The 21,264-nt window shown below is 44.5% G+C and overlaps 1 protein-coding gene and 1 long non-coding RNA gene across 2 annotated transcripts in view; one reads left to right on the forward strand and one right to left on the reverse strand.

The window, feature by feature from the left end:
* Nucleotides 1-1,169: 1,169 nt before the first annotated feature.
* The window catches only part of FAM107B (family with sequence similarity 107 member B), a 94,054-nt gene continuing 73,959 nt past the window's right edge, over nt 1,170-21,264 (forward strand). Inside the window, exon 1 of the mRNA XM_052681054.1 lies at nt 1,170-1,192. The gene's annotated coding sequence lies outside the window, so the exon portion shown is untranslated. The remainder of the gene's footprint in view (nt 1,193-21,264) is intronic.
* Nucleotides 1,707-12,601, reverse strand: LOC128079653 (uncharacterized). Its single transcript, XR_008206271.1, has 3 exons — nt 12,428-12,601; nt 11,303-11,456; nt 1,707-7,533 (listed from the first exon to the last, which is right to left on the reverse strand). It is a non-coding gene; the product is annotated as an uncharacterized LOC128079653 (long non-coding RNA).

The raw sequence follows: 21,264 nt of genomic DNA on the forward strand, positions 1-21,264 counted from the left end.
AGCTCCATCCATGTGTCATCTGCTCATTGCCCAGCGCTGATTTGTATCCTGGTAGAGAGCAGAGCCCCCCTTCTGTCACTCAGGTCATCTGACAGCTTTGTGTCTGGCCCATGACAGTCTTTGCTGTTCATCCTGAGCTGTGTCCAGACTCACCTGTCTGAAGTGACTCTTTCAGATGGGACAGGTCACCACCTGGAGGAGCCTCACTGAAGCCTACAGGGCAAGCTCAGTGTAAGCTTAAGACAGAAGAGAAAGTATCCCTCTTGGGCCAGCTGGCCTCAGACAAGGAAGAAGGATGCTGGGGGAAGAGGGCTGCATCTCCACAGGCCTACGGTTATCCTCCATTCCCAGTCATTTTCCAAGCAGTATAAGAAACCTATTTCTACCACATTGAATGTGGCCATATGTGTAATGGCAGACAGAGCAGAGGCCATCAGGTTACCGCATCGTTAACAGTGGCGCAGTTATGGGAAATACTGGATTCCTTCTCTTAACTAAACTTGAGATGACAAGGCAGATGTTGATCTGTGACCAGATCTTGTCTTCTGAATGTTGAGGACATTCACTTCGCAAGGGACAAAATCAGAAGAAAAAACAATTGTGCCTTTTTCTTTTTTCTGCATTTGGCATCAATGGGATTTTCAGATGACTGGAGTTAGTATTTTAATAAGGAAGAGTTGAATAATTCTAGCAAAATTTTGATTCCATTCTGAAACGGATAGAGTAGCTCTATGTCTTCAGCTGGAACACGAGACGAGCAATGTGGGGTTTTTCTGTCAAAATTATGTCTTGGATTTTCATCTCCAGCCAACTACCACTCAGATTCTGGGTGGGCTTTATGAGGCTTCACACAATTTCTGAGCTTCAGACCCTCCATACACATTAGTGGCATCATGGGGAAGTGAAGTCTGGCACGGAGCTGTTGGGGAGTTTGCTTTCATGCTAGGCATGAATTACAAAACTATTAGATGAAAGATGCTTTTGATGTAGTTCATGTTTTTATTTGTTATTAAAATGTTCAACATTCACATGCAAAATCTTTTGTCTCTTTTTGACAAACATTTTAATCACGTGTGCTTTCTCTGTTTTCTTTGCTTTTTCTTTGGAAATGCAACATAAAAGGAAGAAGAGGAGGAGGAGGAGTCACAGAAGGAGCTGGATTTGCCAGTCTTGGAGAATGAGCCTTCATCAGGTACACATGGTGTATGGAGCTTGCTTCTTGTTGGTGGGGCCAATTTAAACCTGTCTTTTTATAAGTTGACCTGATCCAGGATGATAATGTGATGACATTCAGATAGCAGCAAACAAAACACAAATACATCTGAGATAACAGCTTTGGGATTTGTTATATGTCCATTACAGCCTGCTTGTGATCCTGTGATTTTTTCAACACAGTGTGCCTGTGCCTGTATGATGACAGGACAGACATTTGCAGCTAATGCAATTTAAAAAGTCTTTGACCTCATCCCTTGCAAAAGATAATGAACTATGGTGTGCTCAGTATTTGTTCTCTCCTGCAGTCCATATACCACAGAGGCATGTTCTTATAGGGAGAATGAAGAGGAATTTGTCCATTTTCACCTTTAAAAATGTCACTCTTTTCCCTAACAAGAAATGTTGGGCTGTGAAATCTGTCTGTGAATTTTGGGACGTGAGTCACAGTCAGGCTGCAGGTTGCTCATTCCTGTTTGGCAGAGCTGGCTGTGAAAATCATTGACAGCTCCCAAAGCATCTGTTAAAAAGGTATCAGTGATGTCTGTTCCCTGCCATTCTGAGCTTGTTTTGGTGGAAACTGCTCCTTATCCTACTCATGGCTGTGCAGACTTGTTTCTGGCAGTCTTGCAGACCTCCTGCTCTCAGAGATTCACTGTGAGGACCCGTCAAAAAGTATTCCCTAAGAAGAGAAGACCTCAGCCCTGATAAGAGATCCTCCATCATAAACATCAGCATCACTCACTGAGTCTCGCTGCTGCATCTGCTTTGTAAACTCAGAAAGCAGAAGACTGATTAATTTGGCCCTGTGAATAATATAGGCCAGAGAGCATTTAAATCTGGGGCAATTTGTTAAAACAGTTTGGGTTCTGTTAGTTATACTGGATGGAACAGCTTGTTGGGTGGAATGAATTTCAATTAAAAGCCCTCCCCTGGGACATGGATCCATCTGCCCACAGCAAGAGGGGTGAGATCCTACAAAAACGTGATCCTGGATAAATGCACATGAGAACATCCACGTTTCTTCCACAGACACATAGAATCATGGACAACCTTTACAAGTGCTGAGCACACACTGATGGCAGAGGAGCTCTGCCTGTGGGGTTGGACCCAGGGGTAGTGCAGCACAGCAGGATGGAGCTGCAAAGGTTGGCATTGTGCTGATGGAAAACGAGTGGAAGAAAAAAGGTATTTCTGTCTTCCTTGCTCATGTCAGAGCTGAATCTGCCCTGCTTGGACAAGAAGGGCTTTGTGTGCCACGTCTGTGCCATGTCCTGGAGGCAGCATTGTAAGGCAGCAGCAGTGAAATAAAATGTTTCACCGATGTATTTTTCACCCTTCGTCAGTTAGAATCAGCTGTGAGGTAGCTTTTATTTTTTGTGGCAGACAAATGAAAGCAAAGCTCCTGGCTCTTGCATTTGCAATCCAACAGAAACACTAATGAGCAGAGATGCTCTGAGTAGATGGAGATCAATACTGAGCTGGAGATTTGCCTCGATTTATCTCGATTTATCTCGATTCTACTGAAGAGAGAATGTAAGCAATATTTAGTTGATTTTCTGGGAAAAAGAGCAGCAAATATTTTCCATCTCAAATCTGAAAAGATCAGAAAACATATGCAATTTTTTTAATGTTGCAGACAGGAATGCATGTCAATTTTGTAAAATGAAATCTGTATTTTCCTGGCTAAAAACAGGACGACGCCAAATGAAATGAATGTCTGTGAAGAAACTAGTCTTAAAACAAAATACACAACAGAAGGGTTATTTGTCATAAACATCTACGCTAAACCCAGTTAATGAGCAGCAAGATACAAAGATGAATTTGTAGGAAAGCCTGATGCCTCAGGAACTCTCTCATGTTTGGTCTAGATGATTTTGTTGGTCTTTCCAACTTTAGAATCATGGAACAGTAGAATCACCAAGGCTGGAAAAGGTCTCTGAGATCATCCAGTCCAACCATTGACCTACTGCCAATACTGCCAACTAAGCCATCTTCCTTAGTACCACACCTATACGTTTCTTGAACACCTCCAGTGGTGGTGACTCAACCACCTCTCATGTTATGTCCATCTGTAACGTGCTGAGAGCTTCACAGCACAGGAGTGGTGCACTTAGGGCTTCACATGTACAGTTCAGGCAAATACACGGTCTGACGTGAGAATATGCTTTAAAAATAAGAGTATGAGTTTCGCTAAGTTTTGCTTGCAAAGATGCCTTCTTTGCCTTAATACCTTTGACAGTAAAAAGTATAATAATAAAACAACACATGAAAGCAATCACTGACGTCATCCAGTACAACCACCAGCCATTCCCCACCATGCTCTCTAACCACGTCCCTCAGTGCCTCGTCTGCTGTTTCTTGCACACCTCCAGGGACGATGACTCCACCCCCCTCCCTGGGCAGCCTGTACCAATGCCTCACCACTCTTTCTGAGAAGAAATTTTTCCTAACACCCAACTTGAACCTCGCTTGGTGTAACTTCAATCCATTACCTTTTGCCCTCTGATCACTTGCAGTGTTGGGGCTGGCTGTCCCACTGCCCTCCAGTTGGCAGATCTCTGCTTAAAGATGAGTGGCACAGAGATCCATACTAACAGCTCTAAGATAAGGCTGTGTTGTGCAAACAGCAAGTTTCTCTTCTCTGTATCGTTTTGCTACTGCACCCTCTTTACCAAGCCCATCGTTGGGCATTTCTCTTGGCACCAGCCATCAATACCACAGTGCTGGGGAAGGATAAACTCCACAGAGCAGCCTCAAACCACCCATCCCACCTCCGCAGAGCCTGAAAGCAAAGCTGCAGTAGGAAACCAGTGGAAATGAAGGGAAAACAGTGTTCTGGCTTCTTGCTAAAGAAAATCCACAGGATGGTTGCTCTCTTCTTTCTGCCACAGTGTGGTTATGTGCTGTACCACAAGTGAGCTGGCTGCCACCCAAGCAAAGCAGAAATCATGTTTTGGTGCCAGACTCGGAATGTTTGCAGGTAGCTCAGTGTGCATATAGCTGGAGTGGTTTAAAATGTGATGGACATCAACGGGATATATCACTCCTCTGCATCTGGTTTGGAGAACAAGGATGCTTAAATTAACTTTATCATTACATTTAATGATTGACAAGACAGAAATACCAGCATTGGGTGGTGAACTGCCCAATAAGGCCTGGGCACCAGGCCGTGTCTGCTGCTGGTGGCAAGAAAGCACATGACTGCACCATGCATATTATTAAGCATTTCAGAATGATTTCTTTTACTGTCTTCCTTAAATGCAGGATCAGGCCATGTGTATTCTTAACCATGTTAACCTTTGAGGTCCCTTCCAACCCAAGCCATTCTATGATTCGGTGACTCCATGTTTATACGCACTGCTCTTCTGCTGGCAGCTGCAGTTCAGTATGTCTGTCTGTCCTTAGCTCACAGCTTTGCAGAATTTCTCCATTAAACCCCAACTTCCTTATTCAGCTACTGAGGAATGAAACATTTTGCTATCTCAGACTTCTCTTCCTGAGGTAGCAACTTACACAGGAAAAGCTCAAACTGGCCAAGATGTTTATTTCCTCAGCAGCGAAAAAGCTGCTTTAGCATCAGGTTAACAAATGACAAATGAAGCAGTGTCTAAAAAGGATATTGCTGAAAGAACTCAGTAGTGCCAAACAGAGTTAGACCAGAGATGGATTTGGGTCTCCAATGTTTTACTGCTTCCATCAAACAGTGAGGCTCTGGCACAGGTTGCCCAAAGAGGTGGTGGAGGTCCCATCCCTGGAAACATTCAGGGTCAGGTTGGACAGGGCTCTGAGAGCCTTGATCTAACTGTAGATGTCCCTATTCATTGCAGGGGAGTTGGACTAAATGATCTCTAAGATTTCCTTCTGACTCAAACAGTTCTATAATTCTATGTGGTGTGTGAAAGTGGATGTTTTGAGCAGTGCAGCACCCACACCTTAGGACAGTCTCTCTGCAATGCCACATAACAAATTGGAAGCTGAAAATCAAGGGAAGTGCTGGAAATAAAGGGGCAGAAAGGGCACAGATTGTGGAGATGTCTTATTAAAAGGAACTGCCTCAACATAGTTTATTCCCCAGTAACAAATGGCTCAAAATATCATCAGTATCACAAATACACTTCTAAACTCTGCTCCATTTGTGTGTATTGAGATAAGAAGCACCTAGAAAGACCTTCTTTTCTACAATGTATGCAAATATATACTGTCCATCTTGAAACAAGTCACCATGGCACATGGATTTGATCCAAAATACAGATGCCATATAACATGTCAGTGCTCAGAAAGCAGATTCTTTCACATTATTTGCACGTGAGCTGTGCCCTGTCCTGGCCGTCCTAAAACTGTGAGTGTTTCTAATTGGCCATCTATTGGAAAGTGAATCTATAGAGGAATGGGTTCCCTGGTGCTTCTGGACCATTTCACAACTCCAAAGCTTTTGAGGAGCCAGGAACACCTCCTTTGTGGGATTTCTTCTCTTTTCCTCCATGGGTGGCAGGGAGAAGGCGTAGGATGTGAAGCCATCAGCCAGCACAAGAGTGAACTACACTGGACATTGTTGTGTGAGCACTTTTCCTTTGATGTGGCAGATAAGCAAGTAAATACTGGGGGATTTATTTGTATTTCCTAAAATGGGCAAATGGAGCTGGAAATCTTGAGGGGTTTGTGATATTTGCTATTTCCAATCAGGCTAAATATACTTAAGGATAACCTTTATCTCGGTATCTTAACACTATTGTTTCTAATCCCATGTTTCCTTTATTTAAAAAAAAAAAGCAAAGAGATTCCTGGAAATGTAAGGCTCATTTAAAAACTGCTGGTCCATCATTTTACCATCTCTGGAAAGAGAATGTGGTCATTAAGGGGTCTGGCAGTTCAGCCCAGTTATTATTTTATTCCATAGAAATCCCGAGCTCTTTCATTGTGCTCAGTGAGGCTTTCCTCACCTCCTGCTCTCATATACAAAGTGTAAATCACTTCTCTTGAAATTCCTTTTGGACCACCCTAGACATCAAAAAAGTCTTGCTGGAGAATCTGGCACTCAGTTAAAACACATGAAACCAAGTCAGCAAAACTTCTAATCGTTCAAAACCTTTCCTTTAATCATAACAGTAATTTTCCTTGGCAAATTCCAGAGGAGCAATCTTGTTGACATGGCCTTTAGGTGGTACTGAACCTTTGGCAGACCTCCTGGGTAGAACTCAAGGAACCTTCCTCCAGTCTTTTGTGCTCCACAGATTCATGCTCTCCAGGAGCAGGTCTGTCACCATTCTTAGTAGAAGAAAGTTTGTGTGCAAGGTTCAGGTGGACTTTCCTTCTGTGAATCTGCTTGTGCATGAAGGAGAGACATTTATGCTACTTTTGATCTGTAGGATGGGACCTAAGGCATAATCTTTGTGACTGCTTGAGGATGCACACAGTAATGGCCACATCCCAGCAAATGCACCATTACAATTCCCCATGGAATTTGCTCTACCAAGATCCATTATCAGCATTTTACCTATTCCTCTAACAAAATCTTTTCTTTTAACTTAAGACCATGAAGTACAATATATTGAGATATTGACTTACAAACTATGTTCACACATCTTAAATTATTTGGTCTTGAGTGCCTATTTTTTTTACCAGGAGATACAAGGCTTGAAAAACTTTAGGGAAGAAGGGCTGGAAAAAGACCCAATTTAAAGATTTTTAAGTTATCAGTACTTCTGGAAGAGAAATAGAAACCTCATGGCTGAAGATATGTGCTTATCAGCTTCTGAAGTCACTTATTTGGCCTTGGAGATTGGATACTGAGCTAACAGGACTTTAGATTAGATCAGGTTCAGTGATTCTCATGTTCCTTTTTTTCCATTTGCATACCACAGGCTCTACAAGTAATCTTCTCTAAACTTCTCCTGATGAAGTCAGGTTTGTGTGTTGTCCACCGGATCTGTCTCTGCCTCTCTAGTCTTAAAATTTCAGTCACTTAACCTAGAGTGTATGAAGCAGAACAGATGTGAATATGATCTAAAGGGGATGTGTGAAGCTTGATGTATATAGCATTGGGTAAAAACACTAGTACAGATAAAAGGGCAGATATGGCACTGAGGGCCATGGTTAGTGGGCATGGTGGGATGAGCTGATGGTTGGACTGGATGACCTTAGTGGTCTTTTCCAATCTTTATGATTTTATGATTTAAGGATCCAGATCTGCTCCTGCTGAGAGGAGTTTTCCCTCGGCTCTGTAGCTTTGCCATGTCTTTGTGTTGAACAAACTTCCAAAGGTGATGCTGCTGCCACCACCATGGCAAAGCCTCAACCCATGGGGATTCCAGGGTGCTGCTGGAAAGCAAAAGACAATGAGGAGACAATAAGTCCAAGAATTTGGTAGCTGCTCTTGCCCAAGAGGAGAAAAAGGAGAAAAGATCATCATGACCTTCCAAACTTCAATTATTGCTTTTCCCAGTTTAGTGGCACTGTGCTTACTTCTCGGCGCTGGTGTTACTTGTGAAAGAGCATCCACAAGCAAAGCTCCAGCCACTATCTACAGGAGGGAAAGAGGCTGGGTTTCCTGCAGGGAAGGAATGGGACAGGTGGTGAAAACTTCATGGAAAGGCTGGAGATTTATTTTTCCAGCTCTGGCATAGTGGAACACTCCCAAACACCTCACACCTACCGCACCTACTGCTTGTCATGCAAGCAAGAATAAAACCCTGAGTCTCTGTGGGTCTGTTCAGAGTAGAAAATGTCTTCTCGGTGCCAAAAAGATCAGCAGAGTATTTTCTGCACCCACTCTCCATAAAGTGTGGTGTCACAGAGCACCGCTCCTTCTGGGGCCATGGGGGATGGCAAAATCCCTGAGAGGTTACAGAAGGGTCTGAGTGGGCAGGAGCTCTGTGTACAGGTCTGCTGCCCTCACAAATATTCGTTTTTTTCCCCTCACCCTTCTGTCCTATTTTAGTGAGGGGAGAGGGAGAGAACAGGAGTGATGCTGTGGCGTGCCTGCATGCCACCAAACAGCACTGCTGGACGAGTAGGTAAAGAAGTAGGTGAACTTGAGTATTCATGCAGTGGAAAATGTGGGTTTTTTTAACTATCTGCTGGAGAGAGACTCTTCCTGCTCACATTTGGAACTGTGTGAAGCTTGCCAATCACAGGCCTGCCTGGAGAAGTGTAAAGGATATACTCTCTAAAATATGGTCGGGTTTCTGGATCAAATTGGCTAAATATGCTTTGGAGGCAAAGTCTAGCATGGGTATTCTCCGCGTTAGACTTTGGAGATGTGTTTAAAAGAGCTTCTGTGCTTCAGCATAACGTCCTTCCTGCTGGGGCCCCTCTGATCTGGATGCACAGGCTGGTGGGAAGCAACAAGTGGGAGGACCATCTGGCTCTGAAACACACACTAGGACACATCTATGCAGCCTGACACGAGGGAGCAATAGGAGTGAGCTCCCAAAGGCAGTCTTTGGCCATTGTATACACACAGAGCCCACGTACAGCAACCACAAAGCAGGTCTATGCATACTTCCCTCAAGTATGGAATAGGAAGGCAGAAGACAAGGAGAGGTCATATCATCCTGGGTACTGTTGGGGTGCCAAAGCTCAAGACACAAATAAGAATAGGATATAGAATCATAGAATCTTTACAGTTGAAAGGGACCTCTGAAAGCCATCTAGTCCTGCAGTGAACAAGGACACCACAGCTAGATCAGGTTGCCCAGGGCCTGATCCAACCTCACCTCAAAAGTCTCCAGGTACACAACCATATCTCTGGGCAACCTGTTCCAGTGCCTCACCATCCTCACTGTAAAAGACTTTTTCTTTTTATCCAACCTAAATCTGCCCTCTTTGAGCTTGAAGCCATTTCCCCTTGTTCTGTCACCACAGACCCTGTTACCCTGTCCCCTTCTTTCCTGTAGTTCCCCTTTAGATACTGAAAGTCCACTCTCAGGTCACCTCACAGACTTCTCTTCTCCAGGCTGAACATCAATGGCTCTTCCCTTGTCCACTGATGCACTTACATCATCATAGAAGGGCACTAGTTTGGTCAGACAGGATTTGCTCTTGGTGAAGCCATGCTGGTTCTCCCGTATCACTTCCCAGTCTTTCATGTGCCTTAGCATAGCTCCCAGGAGGATCTGTTCCATGATCTTTTTCAGCACAGAGGTGAGACTGGCAGGCCAGTATCCTTTTTAACCTTCTTAAAAATGAGTGTGATGTTGCCTTTTTTCCAGTCACCAGGGACTTCACCTGATCGCCACAACTTTTCAGATATCATTGAGAATAATGCTCAGTGCTGCTGTGCTCCAGCATAGGAAAACCAATCTTTGTGCCATGAGCCTGAGGCTGAGGAGAGACAAGTCATCTTCTCTGTGTGTTCCTTCAGATTCAGCATGAAGGGATTGGTTTTGGCCCAGCTGCCTGCATGGGGAGCAGGAGAAAGAAAATAGGACATTTTTTCTGGTTCAGATGTGAGAATTACTCTTGGCTTGTCAAATAGATTGTGACTGTGCATTGATTTCTTTAGGAATATTCTTACATATGGCAGTAATGTCCTGGATGAGTAGAAGGGAAGGTAGATATGGCACTGAGGGACACAGTTTAGTGAGTATGGTGGTGACAGGTTGATCGTTGAACTAGGTGATCAACCTTTATGTTACTATGATTCTATAAGGGAAGAGCCATGGTTGGCAGCATTGTCTGAGGATTAAAAGAGTCTGGGGACCTGGAATTAGGGTTTAATCTACTCAGGACTCTATATGGACCAGGTGGACCTGATGGGACCACGTGAAAGGTTCTGCGCTTTCGTGTCCAAGAGATATCAAAGCTTGATGTTTGCAAAGCAGAAGGCCACATACAGAGAGCAGACGGGTGGTGAAGCTCAGCCTACCTGAACCTGAGTTCTGAGCAGCCTGATCTAGCTGTACATGTCCATGTTTGTGGAAGGGAGTTGTGACTAGACGACCTTTAGAGATCCTTTCCAACTCAGACGATTCCATGATTCTACGATTCAAGGAAGCTGGAGGTGTACAGTCAGGCCCAGTGATAATTTGTCTGGTGCATTCTTGCATTTCCACTTGGCTTCCTCTCCCACACAAACCAGCCCCCCACACTCTCATCTGTCTGATTTCTCAGCTGTAATCCTCACCCCATCCATATCCCTGCTGAATGCGGTCTAGACGCTCTAATTGTATGTAATCCCAGAGCTGTACTGAACACCACACTGAGCCCTGCAGTTCTGTGCACGCTGGGGATTCATTAACACTCGTCTTTGCTGCACATTCAGAGCACGTTTTGTTAAGGATTAAAAGGTGAAGGTGAGGATAAAGGTGAAAGCACACTACATCAGTGTTTGATAAGCAACACCGCATTGCACTGGTTTTTACTTAGGAAGCTCATGTTGAAGAGAGGCATGATGCTATCTAAAGTACATTGCCATGCTTTTGTTGTGCTACAGCTCTTGAATTTGCAGACACAATGCAGTCAGGAAGACTTTAAAGGTCTCTCTGTATGCACTGCCAGCTTTTTGGGCTGCCATTGGCTGCTTTGTGGACAACACTCAATGTCCTCTATTTATTTTCTGCTATATGAAGCAGAAGTCTTCTAAAATTACGCATTCTTTCTTCTTTTGTTTCCTACCACTTCATGATGAGGGCAGCCAGCCTTCAGGAGGCCCTCATCAGTCTTACTGGGACATCCAAGCTGAAGAGATGACCTCTGCAGTAACATCTCATCTTTCCTCAAATCAGGGCAGTGAGGCACTGGCAGTGCTGCCCAGAGAAGCCGTGGGTACCCCATCCCTGGAGGTACTTAAGGTCTGGTTGGATGGGGCCCTGGGCAGCCTGAGCTGGTGGGGGAAACCGACCACAGGAGGGGTTGGAACTGGATGGACTTTAAGGTCTCTTCCAACCCAAGCCATTCTGTGATTCTATGATTAGCATTCAACAAGCTGCTACATGAGATCCTTGTATGGGGCAGGCAGTGGAAAACTCACTGGTTGTTTTGCCCAACACAAGCTATTTTTAATCAGTCTCAAGCGCTCGGCAGTGAGCGAGTTTCAAGTTTTGGAAAGTGTGAAAACGAGCTGAAGGAAATCAGGCAGACAACTTACCTGGCTTTGGAATAAGAGACAGGGGCCAGATGGCCAGAGGTTACTGGGGAAAGAGGTTTTGAATGACAGGTGTTTATCCTTCCTTGCTCATAAGCTTTCTTTGTGAGGAGGGAATGAGTGAGGAAGAGCTACATGTTTTTATGTCCTTTGAAGCCTAAGAAAGAGAGAAACAGCCTTGTTACAGCAAATAAATGTGCAAGACTTGACAGTCACACACAGTGAGGAAGTACTGACAAAGAAAATGGATCAAGGGGAGAGTTTATTGGCTGCTGAGATTGGAGAGAACCTCAGAGGATGGTGCTGACTGGTAGCACTGGAAGTGGTGGCTCTCCTAAGCAAGTGAAGGTTGACTTCTTGCAGCCTCATGGACTAGAGGGGAGAGGGCTGCGAGAAGCCAGCGATGTGACAAGGAAGGTGTTTCAGTCATTCCACCCAGGTCAGTAGCAGGAGTGACTCAAAATATGTCTCCTCCTGCAGAGAGGACATCCTGGAGAGATTCATGAAGCAAACAAAGGAGAACAATTAGGGAAATCTTCACAGCAGTTGTCCATATTAGAGCATGAAGATACAGCCAAGGCATGCCCTGGGAGGAGATGAGTTCTCATGCTGGCATGCTTGGTAATCGAAATATTCCTGCTCAGGCCAAGATTCATTATTTCCTTCCCTTCACTGACTGCTTTGTTCCTTTTTGCCCCCCTTTTTTTCTTAACTATAACCAAATCAAACCCTCTCCCCATTCAGGCTCCTGCCCTGACTCCACATACTGGGTGGGTTCAATGGCAGTCTGTGTTTTCAAAGCTACAGGAGATGAAGTGTGAAGGACTTCCAGGCACGCTCACAGGCTGGCTCCCCCAAGGGTTAGCAGCTGCTGTGTGGAGCAATGCTCTTCCTGCTCTACAGCCGCAAGCACAGGAAACAGATGTGGAAATCCCCCTAACCCAATACTCAAAAGCAACCAAAAGCAGGTTCAGGCTCTTTTTCTATGTGATGGCAACGACTGATTTGTTATGAGAACGGAAAAGGGCTGCTGATTCTGATAGTGGTGTTATCATGTTGCCACGCAAGCAAGCAACAGAGGAGGAAAGCAGACTTCGCTTTGTTCTCTTGCTGTTTTTCTGACTTAACCATCAGCCAGGTGAAAACTTCACAGGTCACCAAGATGGGTCTGTGGAGTGCAGTCAATAGAAGCACTGTTCTCTTGTGTCTCAGACAGCAGGGGATGGATATGTTGGCTGGAACTCACCTCCTGGCAAGTTGGAGTGACAGGCAGAAGACTGCAAGTTGGGTTCAGTCGGCTGAACTAGAATTTATCTCTAACAACAATGAGCATGCGTTGCAGCCAACTTGCACTGTCAGCTTCCTCCCAAGGAGGGAACAAATGCACTGCTCATGGATGCAGCCTAAAATTTGTACACAAGTCCTGAAATCACTGACATTTCCCCCGAAAGTGAAGTTTGGCAAACTTCTTGCGAATGTGTTCTTGAAGAATTTCCTGATGCTCAGTGAAGACTATCTTATGTTATTACAATCGATGCACATGTTGCTATTTTCATCCTAAAATGTAACATCTAGCTGGGAAGAGTCATGATGGAAATTCCTTGAATTATTAGTTCTTCTCTTATATTTAGTCTTGATTTGTGCTGGAACAGGAATAGAAATCTGATAAGGGTTTGGGAGAGGGATTTGCATTCATCAGAATATTTTACAGAGCATAAAATCATGAGGGACTATAAATACTTTATTTTATAATTTATTTGACATATCAGGAGGAAGGCAAAGATTACAGCTGCTCCTAAAGGGCGAGCCAGGATCTGAGCTCTGCTACAGAGAAACCAAGTGGGAGCCAAGCCTGAAGGTCCCACTGTAGTAAAAGGAAGGAGCTGCAACTCCATTTTCCCAATGGCACATTCAGTCAGAGATATCCATGAAGTGTAACATCTTCAAGCAATGCCTATGAGATATAAGAGCATTTTGTATCCAAGGAAGTGTCTAAGGGACTAGGACCCAAACCCCACTGCTTTGCTTTTGATATCACCAGGATCCATTTGGCCAATTGGATGAAAGCCTTAATGTGTAGAACAGCATTTTTTTTGTGAGTCATTTGAGCCTGGAGAAAAGAAGGCTGCAGGGTGACCTCATGGCAACCTTCCAGTACCTAAAGGGAGCCTATAAACAGGAAGGGAGTCAACTCTTTGAAAGGGTAGATAACTGCAGGACAAGGGGAAATTATTTTAACTTGAAGGAGGGAAGATTTAGGTTGGATGTCAGGGGGAAATTCTTTACAGAGAGAGTGGTGAGGTGCTGGAACAGGCTGCCCAGAGAGGTTGTGGATGCCAGCCCATGGAGGTGTTCAAGGCCAGGTTGGATGGGGCCCTGGGCAGCCTGGTCTGGTATTAAATGTGGAGGCTGGTGGCCTTGTCTGTGGCAGGGGGGTTGGAGATTCGTGATCCTTGAGGTCCCTTCCAAGCCAAGCCATTCTATGTTTCTATTATTTCATTAAATGTGCGTGTGATCCTGAAGCACCTGTGTAGCTCATGCTCTTGGTGATTTCCTAGAGTGTTAGTCAGTGTAACCTTGCCCAAACACCTGCAAACTCAGAGTGTTCTCAGTGCAGCCACTGTTGCAGCCACCTTCTCCTTCTCTTTGCCTTCACTTTGGACAGAAAAAGTTTTACAAACTGAGATGTAGGCAGTAGAGCCAATGGGGCTGGAAGTGCTGCCTGGCTCAGCCTATCAATCTGATAAATAATTGCAAAACAAAGTGAATTCTGCTGTAGCTATCGAAACCACTGGAAATGTTATCTCTCTTGTTGCAGGAAGTTGGATGGGCCCCTTAATCTTCCTCACGCAGGGAGGAGTAGGGCTGGGGAAATGCAGCTTTCGTTAAGGAAGAAAAAATGATGTAGATAATATGTAGTATTTTTGTCAGCTCCTTAATTGTAGTTGCCAAGGAAATGTATCCTCTTGGGCCAGGGTAGTGTAATGACAAAATGCAAACAGCTTGATTCATGTTTATGGAGGGACGGAGCCAAATCTATCTCTGGTGCAGCTCAGCCAAAATGCAGAGCTGGATTTGGCTCGTTACTGAGCGAGCAGTGCTGTATGAGCATGTTCTCCCAGGCTATTTTTTCGAACAGCACCTCATTTATTAAAAGGTAAAGTTTAGGAAATGTAATTTTCATGATTTATTACTACTTGCCTGCCAGTTGTTCGATCAAGGACTCTGCCAGTCTGTTCTTTGCATTTTTATATGCTAGAACAAATGCTCCAGCGTCAGGATTTAGAATCTGCCTCATAAAGTTTTAAATCAGCAGCACTAATCCTTTCCTCTTTTATTATCACTTATTTCTGCATATTTTTTGCAGGACATTTCTAAAGTAATCAACAAGTTATTAAGCTCCCATTTGCCATATTGCGTTGTCTGTCTAAAGATAAGTAAATAATACTATTACAAATTTGCAGTATAAGTTACCACTGCGGAACACCATTATGTTTTTCAAGCAAGAGGCTAAAAAACTCACAATGCTCTGTTGTGTATTAAGTGTTTGCTCAGACCCAGCTCATTCATGTCCTCATCCCGCAGAACAAAGATCAACAGGAGCTGTGCCCTGCATGTAGGATCACGTACACCCACTGTGAAATAAGGTCCAGGCCTCTGGGTTTGCAGGATCCTCTTTGACCTCAGTACAGTCGCAGGCATGGTTCAGCCCTTGTTTTTTAATTCCTGTCTGCACTCTCTTCCTCTTCTTTTCTTACACCAAGGGAGAAAGTAGCAGCGCCTGGCTTGCAGAGATGGAGAGTTTGAGGATGTTCAGCTCTTAGGCTTTCACACGAGGGGAAGGTCAAGAAGCGTCCAGACCTCTATCAACCTCTCCTTGAGTGCTAGGGATACATACAGCTCTTCATCCCCTAGCAGTTTTTTTCTGTAGTTTGTTCCAGCAAAGCAAAGCTTATGTCACTCTGCCTGCTCTTACAGCAGAAAATGTAAGCTATTCCAAAACCAAAATGCGTGCCCTTCAAAAAAGGGATCTGGAGCACAAGCCTTAAGTGAAGCAGCTGAGGGAACAGGGATTGTTCAGTCTGGAGAAGAGGCTCAGGGGAGATCTTATTGTTCTTTACAACTGCCTGAAAGGAGGTTGTGATGAGGTGGGAATCAGCTTCTGCTTCCTGATCATAAAAGGAGAGGGAATGGCCGTAAGTTGCGCCAAGGAGGGTTTAAGTTGGATATTAGGCAATATTTCTTTTCCGAAAGAGTGGTGAGACATTGGCACAGGCTGCCCACCTGTGTCAGCATCCCTGGAGGTCTTCAAGAAATGTGCAGATGTGGCACTGAGGGATGTGATTAGTGGGCATGTCATTAGTGGGGATGGGCTGATGACTGAACTGGATGATCTTCACGATCTTTTCCAAACTTTATGATTCTTTGATGTAAATCTCACTAAAAAATAAAGGTGTTTCAAGGTTTGCAACACAAAACTGAAAATGATCTGCTTGTCCAAGGAAATTTTTTGGCCCTCCAAGTTTACAGTAAACCCCCAAAGATATCTATAGAAGAATATTCAGTGAACACTGAACAGACTGGATTCTTGCAACTCATATTGAGTGTGAAATGGAAACTGTCAGGGTGGCAAAACCTTTCTCTAAAATCTGAAAGATGAAGCAAGCTGAGGAAGAAATGAGGGAGAAGTAGGAATAGATAATTCTTAATTAAGAGCTTTTAGCTGTGAAATGAGCTTGCAGTGCAGTTAGGGGAGAGCCTCCTGCTATCTTTAGGAGCCAGGAAGCAGGAAAGATTAATCTTAATTTCCAGAAGTCCTTGCTACCCCGGCAGAAAATAATAGAAACTCAACATTCTTCACTCCAGTTGTCACCAGAAGAGACCACAATTCTTGCAAAACTTCAATCTCGAAGGAAAACTAAAAAAAAAAAAACCCAACCCATAAAACCAATCAATATATATCAAAATAAGATAGACTCTGAGAAGTTCAGTGAGAAGTTTTACATCTGTGCTGCGTTTCACGCAGAAGATGCCTGCGTCATGCACAACTCACAACAGATGGGTGCACTTCACCACCAGTGCACTGCAGGGCATCTTGGATTGCAGCACAGTTTTTGTTTTATCACAGATAATGGGAGCTGAGTGTCACTGTGATCTTTCCTACAGATGAAGGGCATTTATGAGCAAGGTGGGGGTTTGCTACCAGCCTGTCCTTTGTAGACATGTTGGCAGGTTATTGCCTGTGCAACTCAGTGTGTTTGTGTAAGCTGCTGTTCACTGTTATCTGATACCTGAGAACACTGGAAAAGCAGAATTCAAAGCCGTGTTAAGGTTTAAGTAATTTGGATGTTCTGGGGAGATCTTGTATTAGTGGCTTTATTTTCAGTTTTAAGAAGCTGTTATTTGGTAGACATACAATATCACATTCTTAAAAAAAAAAAAGAAAGATTAGATTAGACTGGCCACGGGCAAATTTAACAACGTTCTTCTATTTCCTGTCAGACACACAGACTGTTTGCTTAGGAATTTGTGCCTCTCGGTCCACATTTAACTCCATTTGTTGCCTGCTTTCTATTTATAATGTACAGAGCAATACTGTTTGCCAGTAACAGTTTAAACAATGCCAGCAATATACTGCAGTGTGTGCAGTAAAGGAAAGGGGAGAAGGCATTCTTAAATAAGTTAGCCGACCAAATTTCTGTCTCATTTGGATACTCAGGGAACCACAGGAATGAATCAGAAGTATTCAAGGTTGGCAGTGGAGCCTGACAGTACTGTGTTAACAAGGAGATGGGGAATAAAGATTCAGTACATCATATGTGGTGGAGGAGTCCCTTAAGAAGGAACCTTGTTTTCCTCAGTTTCTGGTGTTTCTGCGGTCTGTGACTTTTGTCAGTTCTGCCCACACACAAGAACCAAACTGGGCTCAAACCAACACAAACTCCAGAGCATCATTTCTTTTTTTCTCCTTCCAACCCACTGACATCTCTACTGAACCTCTGTGCATGTGCCTTCTCCAGATCTTTTCAGAGCCACTCACTTTTTCTCTCTCAGGGTTGTTTCCTTCTCCTTTGGCAGCATGTCTCTCCACCTTTTCACAGAATCATAGAGTTGCAGGAGTTGGAAGGTCTGGGGGATCCCAGTTGGAGTTGGATGATCTGGGGATCATCAAGTCCAATCCCCCTCTGAGCAGGTTCCTTACAATACATTGCATGTTCCTCTCATTGAGCACACAAACCTTTGCTGAGTGTTTCAGTGGGTTACAAATAAAAGCAAAGTTCCTGGACACCGAGCTTCCAATGGAATGTCCACATTTTCAGCTGATCTCATCTCAAGCACATCCTTCAAACACGTTGATTCTTTCCCCAAGAAGAGTTCAGCTTTAGGTTCACTGGTCAGCAATCAGAGATAATAAAAAAATGGGACAGCTGGATCTCTGCGTCTGGTCTCATATTCTTCCAGTAACAGTGAGAGGGAACGGCCTTAAGTTGCACCAGGGGAGGTGAAGGCTGGACGTTAGGAAAAATTTATTCTCAGAAAGAGTGGTGAGGCATTGGCACAGGCTGCCCAGGGAGGTGGTGGAGTCACCTTCCCTGGAGGTGTTCAGAAAGAGAGTAGATGTGGCACTGAGAGACGTGGTTAGTGGCATGGTAGGGATAGTTGACTGCATGCCTTCACTGTAGGCCCTTGTTGGAGACATGCATTATGAAATAACCATAATGGGACCAGTCTCATCTTTGTATTACAGTTAAATCACAATTAAACACAAACTGAACTAAAGCATGCTCCATATCCCCAGAAATGTGAGGTGAAACCAGCAGCATCTCATGCAGGACAGCTATCTGCCTTTGGTTTCGCTGCTCCTTTAGGTTTACCATTCAATAACATTAATCTGGAGCAGAGACACTCACAGGCCAAAGCAATTAGCTCTCAGTCAGGAAGTTCTCCCAATGTCAAGAGCATAATTCTCTCAGCCCACGCAGAGCTTTGCATTCCTGCAGCACATGGGGCCCATTAACACTCCCTGCAGCCCTTAGGAATGGCAATTCCGGACCAGCTCTGCCCCAGTGCCTTTCAGCTGCTACTCCTGCCCTGTCCCTGCTCTCATCGGGGCTACTTCTGACTCGGTTGTTGCTACTGTGATGGCAGGCTCCTTAGTAAAACCCCAATGGATGTTTTCTGCTGACCCTGAGCCAGTGCCACATGCTGCAGGAGGGGCTGGCAGCTCTCCTGTTTTGCTGGCTTTGAGGACGATCATGGTGTTGAATTGCTGAGTGGAGCCAGCAAGCCCCACAATTTTGCCTCATTATGCTCTAATGAAGCAGGAGCTCCAATGTCTGTTCTTTTTCAGCAAAGCTGGAGGAGAAATGTTATATGTCACTGAGATGAAACTTGGAGGATTCAGCAGTCTCTGAGTTTAGATTCGTTCTGATTAGATTAGTTCTCTAGACAAAAGCAGCTCTTAACACAAAAAAGTCAGAGAGACCTCTGGGCACATCTGGCCCAACCCTGCTCAAGCAGGGACACCCGGCACAGAGTGCCCAGGGTCACGTCCAGGTGGTTCCTGAATATCTTCAAGAAGGCTCCACAGCCTCTCTAGGCAACCTGTGCCAGCACTCTGGCAACATCAGTGCTTCATGATATTTACACAGAACCTCCTGTGTTCCAGTTTGTGCCCACTGCCTCTTGTCCTGGCACTGGGCACCACTGAAATGAGCCTGTCTCTGTTCTCATTGCACTCTCTCTTCAGGTACTTATGGATATTGATCAGATTCCCTGATCTGAAGCATCCTCTTCTCCAGTCCCAGCTCTCTCAGTCTCTGTCTTCTCATAGCAGAGGTGCTCCAGTCCCTCTGTCATTTTGTGGCTCATCACTCTTGAATCTGAGACATGACAGTCAAAGTTAAGGACTTGCATCAGCAAAACTGATGAGAGACAAACCTCCTTGTGGCTCATCCTCTTCTTCACAGCTCATATATGCCACAGCACAGAAAGGAAAGGACAGACAGAAAAGAGGGGCAGACATCTCTTCATATCACTTTGCAAGTAGATTTTTTTCAACAAGGCTATTTGTTGAAGCCTAGTCCACATGGTTTCTCCTTCTGTGATTACAAATCCTCTATGAAGAGAGAAATGGGTTGTAGAAGATATGCACACCTGAACCTATCTGGAAAAAAAATTCCTGAATTTCAAGGTAATATATCTTTATTGATAGACATTTAAGAAGCCAACACTCACAAAGCTTCCTTTTGCCCTGCATCAAAGTGGGATGCATGGGTACACATAATGTTCAGCCTGTAGAAGAGGAGACTCAGTGGAGACCCTATTGCTCTCTGCAACTGCCTGAAAGGAGGTTTTGGTGATGTGGGGGCTTGTGTCTTCTCCCACGTAACAGTGATAGGACAAGAGATAATGGCCTTAAATTGTGCCAGGGGAACTTCAGGTTGGATATTAAGAAAAAAAAAATTCTCATCAAGAGTGGTGGTGCATTGGCACAGGCTGCCCAGAGAGGTGGTGGAATCCCTGTCCCTGTGTGTGTTCAAGAAGTGTGTAGATGTGGCATTGAGGGATTTGGTTAGTGGATTTGGTTTGGTGAGGATGGGCTGACAGTCAGACTGTGGAATCTTAGTGGTCTTTTCCAACCTTAATATCTATGATTAAGGAGGTGATTTGAAGAGTTTGTTCTGCTGTCACCTGCCTTACCTTTGCTTGAAGACTCTCTGAAGCATTCGAGGCCAGGTTGGATGCGGCCCTGGGCAGCCTGAACTGGTGGGTGGCAACCAGCCCACGGCAGGGGGTTAAAACCAAACGACTTTTAAGATCCCTTCCAATCCAAACCATACTGTGATGTCACCGTTGTTGAAATGGGTGCGAACATTCCCATGAAAAAACTCAGCTCAGGTACATCAGTTTTATTATCTTTGTTTCCCAGCCAAATGCAATCTCACTGGAAAACTCCAAATCTTGTTTAAGCATTATCCCTGCAATTTGCACCCACGTACATGTAATTGCAGGTGTGTTTTTTCTTCTGGAACTGGGCACAAAAGAAGCAATGCCTGCAGTTTTGCTAAGCCCTCCGAGAAGCACAAATTACCCTCCTATATAACTGATGACAGAAAATCACTCCCACAGTCATTTGCAGGTGCCAAAAAAAAAAAAAAAAAAAAAAAAAAAAAAAAGGAAGACAAATGTCATTTTGTCAGTTTGAAACACCACCGAAATTCAGGATTTCAGTCACTTGACAAAGTGATTCATCTTTGATTTGCATCCAATCCATGTGCCATGAGGTGTAAATGCATGTGTCAGCTGGACACTTTGACCTCAGCTGTGAAGCATTAGCTCCACTGAAAGAGAAGCACAAAGCTCTCCTGCCCGGATCCTTCAATAGCTTTTCCTGTAAGGCTAACTCTTCTCCCAGCACATCACGTCACTGCTGTGCAGCAGGGTCAGCCCCTACACGTCTGCCAGGTTCAAATGTGTATTCAGAGTGTGAAAAGGGATGGAGGACTGAAAGGAGATGTGGGTGGACAGAGAACCAGCAGCCTCATTTCTTCCTTACAGGGAAGAATGTTAAGGCATGACAGGAAAGCAGAACAACAGGAAAGCAAGCTGAGAGGATAAAACACAGTGTGGAGGCCACATGCTGATTAATGGACTCCATGGCCTTGGCATCTGCTGCTGACCAAAAGCAAGTCACAGGAATGTCCTATAGCTGAGCCTCTGTGCACACAGCTGTTAAGTTTCTTCACTCTGCTTGAGTTTCCACCCCTTTCAATTTCTGACCTTGGGAAGCCATGTTCTTGTACATGTATGCAAACAAGGATGTGGAGTCTGACCTGAATTGTTCAGACCAAAATGAAGGTGGGGAAATCTACGATGGTGTTATTCACACATTTTCCCACACTTGATCAAGTTTATACAACTAGGACTCATTTTATACTCAGGTCAGTTATGCCGCATGAAGG

Source organism: Tympanuchus pallidicinctus, unplaced genomic scaffold (assembly GCF_026119805.1).
Source record: "Tympanuchus pallidicinctus isolate F22 unplaced genomic scaffold, pur_lepc_1.0 scaffold19, whole genome shotgun sequence".
Classification (NCBI taxonomy): Eukaryota; Metazoa; Chordata; class Aves; order Galliformes; family Phasianidae; genus Tympanuchus; species Tympanuchus pallidicinctus.